This window comes from Gossypium hirsutum, chromosome A04 (assembly GCF_007990345.1).
Source record: "Gossypium hirsutum isolate 1008001.06 chromosome A04, Gossypium_hirsutum_v2.1, whole genome shotgun sequence".
NCBI lineage: Eukaryota > Viridiplantae > Streptophyta > Magnoliopsida > Malvales > Malvaceae > Gossypium > Gossypium hirsutum.
Window position 1 is genome coordinate 19,965,540 of NC_053427.1, and position 4,187 is coordinate 19,969,726.

The window sequence follows — 4,187 nt, forward strand, 5'->3', positions numbered from 1 at the left end:
TGCTGGGTACTAAGATATTAGGAACACTTAATTTTTATTACTTTAGCCATTCTTTATTTTTATTGCAATTTAATTTTGTTTTTGTTTTAATTACTAAATTTTCTTTTATTTACTTCTGGCAGGTTTTTATAGTTTATGACTAGAAGAAACCCGTAAGGACCTTTGCTTTTTGATAGTGAGATCGAGAGCATAGCTCGTAGAAATCGAAGAGAAATAAGGTGAAGCCTACAATACATATAGGAAGAGCGATAGGGCAATATTCACACTAATACTGAGGAGATGGCTGAAAATTAGAATAATTTGCTACCTCCTGTGGTTGCTGCAAATCCAGTAGATCAGAATCCCGCTCCTCGTACTATGTATGATTATGCTAAACCTACTTTAACAGGAACTGAATCGAGTATAGTTAGACCTGCTGTTGCTGCAAATAATGTTGAACTGAAACCTAACACGATTCAAATGATACAATAGTTTGTTCAGTTTGATGGTTTGCAGGATGAGGATCCAAACACTCATTTAGCAAAATTTCTGGAATTTTACGACACTTTTAAGATTAATGTTGTTTCTGATGATGCCATTCACCTTTAGTTATTTCCCTTCTCATTAAGGAATAAGGCTAAGCAGTGGTTGAACTCGTTACCACGAGGGTCAATCTTCACTTGGGAACAAATGACCGAAAAATTTTTACTTAAATATTTTTCGCCGGCTAAAATGGCTAAATTGAGGAATGATATCTCTTCTTTTGTGCAGATGGATCTAGAAACTCTTTATGATGCATGGGAGAGATACGAGGACTTATTGAGAAGGTGCCCTCACCATGGGTTACCTCTATGGCTCCAGGTTCAGAGTTTTTACAACGGTGTGAACCCCTCAACAAGGCAACTTATCGATGTATCTGCCAGTGGAACTTTAAACAACAAAACACCTGAAGAAGCTTACGAATTTATTGAAGAGATGTCATTGAATAACTATCAGTGGCAAGTCATGAGAACGAAGCCGATAAAAGCGGCTGGTGTTTTCAACCTCGACGCGGTCACTATGCTATCTAACCAGGTAGAACTTTTAAATAAAAGAATTGATGGTTTGTATGGTTCTACTCAGGTACATCCAGTGTTGAGGTGTGATTCAAATAGAGGAGTGCACAACACAGATTATCCATCCGTTAACCCTTGCACCAATAAGGAACAAGTCCACTATATGGGTAATAGTTCTAGACCTCAAAATAATCCATATAGTAAAACTTATAATGCAGGTTGGAGGAACCATCCCAATTTCTCGTGGGGTGGTCAAGGAAATCAAATACCACAACATCCTCTCAGTTTTCAGCAACCACCTTACCAACAAGAGAAGAAACCGAACCTCGAAGAGATGTTTACAAAATTTATCTCGGTGTCAGAAACTCATTTTCAAAATACCGAAACAGCACTTAAGAATCAGCAAGCGTTGATTCAAGGGCTCGACACTCAAATAGGATAGCTTGCTAAGTTGATTTCTGAATGACCACAAAGTAACTTGCCAGGTAACACTGAAACTAACCCAAAAGAACAACTTCATGCGATTACTATTCGAGATGAAGAAGGGTTAGTTGAATCTGAACCAAAACCAAAACAGGGACTTGTGGTAGGTAAAGGTAAGGATGAGGTAAACCATAGTAACCAAAAACTGGTAAACAAAGAGTATAAACCTCGTGTGCCATACCCCAATGCTACAAGGAAAGACCACACAGACGAACAATTCGGTAAATTCCTTAAATTATTAAAAAAATTGCATATTAACTTACCGTTTACTGAAGCTCTTTCGAAGATGCCAAACACAGCAAAATTTTTAAAAGAGTGCTTGGCTAATAAACGTAAGTTAGATGATGTGTCGCATGTGGAATTAAACGCAGTTTGCTCAGCCATTCTACAAAATAAGATACCCAACAAGTTGAAAGATCCAGGAAGTTTTACGATTCCTTGCTTAATTGGTAGTTTGAATATTAATAATGCATTGGTTGATCTAGGGGCGAGCATTAATGTCATGCCCTATAAAATGTTTAAAAAACTAGGTCTTGGGAAACCAAAACAAACTAGGATGAGCATTCAACTGGAAAATAAAACAATTAGATTTCCTAGGGGTATCATTGAATATGTGCTAGTCAAAATTGATAAACTTATATTCCCAATTGATTTTTTTGTTCTAGACATGGAAGAGGATAGTGACGTACCTTTGATTTTAGGACGACCCTTTTTAGCAACTGCTAGGACTATCATTGATGTTGGCACAGGAGAACTAATACTTCGTGTAGGAGATGACACGATTACTCTCCAAGCTCGTGATTCGACTAAATTATCTAGTAAGCAAGATGGCTATACAAGTTCTGTTGATATGAATAACATTATGGCTCAAACTTCTTTTCAGGAAACCCCTAGGAAGAACGTGATGGAGCAAATTCTAGTACATGTGACAAAAACAGATCGATTCACGTAGAACGAAGACTACAAATTGATGAACTAGATGAATGGCGGACACATGTCAAGGAGCAACCTAAAATACGCAAAGAGTCAAAGCAACGCCATGATGAGTGTAGGGATGAAACAAAGCAATTTAAGGTCAGGGATAAGGTATTGTTAAATAAAAAGGACCCTCGAATTGCTACTTCAGAGTACAATACAAACGGAGCGATTCCCTTCACGGTATTGAATACTTTCCCACATGGTACAGTCGAGGTAACACATACTAAATTCGAAACTTTCAAGGTAAACAATACTCGACTCAAACCTTATTTTAATAAAATTGATAGCAGAGGTGAGGACTTTCAACTCCTCAATTTGCTGTGACCACACAAATTAAGGTAAGTCGAGCTTAGACATTAAATAAGCATTTCTCGAGAGGCAACTCGAGCACTAACACCACTAACTAGTTTATTTTTAGCTATTTTTCATTTTTTTATGCAAGAACAGTGACCCACACAGCCTGGACACACGGGTGTGTCCTTGGCCATGTGGAAACAAGGCTAAAAATCCCTAAGTATCGAGCCACACGGTCATAAATTAAATCCACATGGCCGTGCAACACGGCCTTGTGAAGCACACGACCGTACAATGTGGCCTTGTGGAGTACACGGCCTGGATACACGGATGTGTCCCAGGCCGTGTGAAAACTAAAGCAAAAGTTTTAAATTAGTCAAAGAGGTACACTGGCAAGGCAGACGACTGTGTGTTCGGACACAAGGGCGTGTAAGATACCACACGGGCATGGGAGAAGCGAACAACGAACACGGCCTAGACACACGGGCGTGTCCTCAGGCTGTGTAACAATTGGGAATTCAATTTTCAGCACAAACACGGGCTAAACTCAAGCCATACGGGCGTGTGACACGACCGTGTGGCCTAGGGCCTTACACGATTATGTCCTCTTTAAAGCCCCCAACCTTAACTTTATTCTTGTCTTCTTCTTCTTCAATCTTCCCCCCCAAATCCTAGCCGCCACAGCCCCCTTTCCCCCTAATACGGCCACCATCTAGCCCCTATCCTTGCTCTCCTTCTCTTCTTCTTTCCCTTATCTTTCTTTCCTTCTCTTTTTTTCTTTCTTTCCTCTTTCTTTCACTTTCTCCCCTCTCCTCTTTCTTCCCCATTTCCCTCTTAACCGAACAACCACCCCCACCCTTGGCCTCCTTCACATCGCACGGCCTAACCCCCATGCCTGTGCCCTCCCCGTTCACCACTGTCGGCCCGAACCCCCACCAGCTTTGACCGCGCCCCTCGACTACCACAAAACCACCGTTGGTTACTCCCTTTTGCTCCTCTAATTCTTTTACATCATTTTAATTAAATTATTATTATTTTTATTAGTATTATTATTATTAGTTCTTTATTACTATTTTATTTTGCGTTATTTCTAATTGTTTTATTGTTGATATATTATTATCCTTATTACATTCTTAATTCGTTAATTTTTATTTAGTTACATGAATTAAATTTTTTTAGATTAGTTTTGGACAATCACAATATTTTACATATATTTGAGGGTCATTGCTTCGTTGATTTCATTTGTATCTTGCTTGCATATATAATACTCATTTAGTTAGTTTTATTGTACATTAACATTTTTCTATTTTCTATTTTCATTAAATTGAGGGGTTAAACTTGGATGAATATTTATTTGCTTACCTATTATGTTCATGCGTCAAATTGAATTTATTCATC

At 38.6% G+C, this 4,187-nt stretch overlaps 1 non-coding gene across 1 annotated transcript; it reads right to left on the bottom strand.

The window, feature by feature from the left end:
- Positions 1–717: 717 nt before the first annotated feature.
- LOC121228593 (small nucleolar RNA R71) lies at positions 718–824 on the bottom strand. The gene has a single exon (XR_005926169.1). It is a non-coding gene; the product is annotated as a small nucleolar RNA R71 (small nucleolar RNA).
- Between the last annotated feature and the right edge of the window lie 3,363 nt (positions 825–4,187).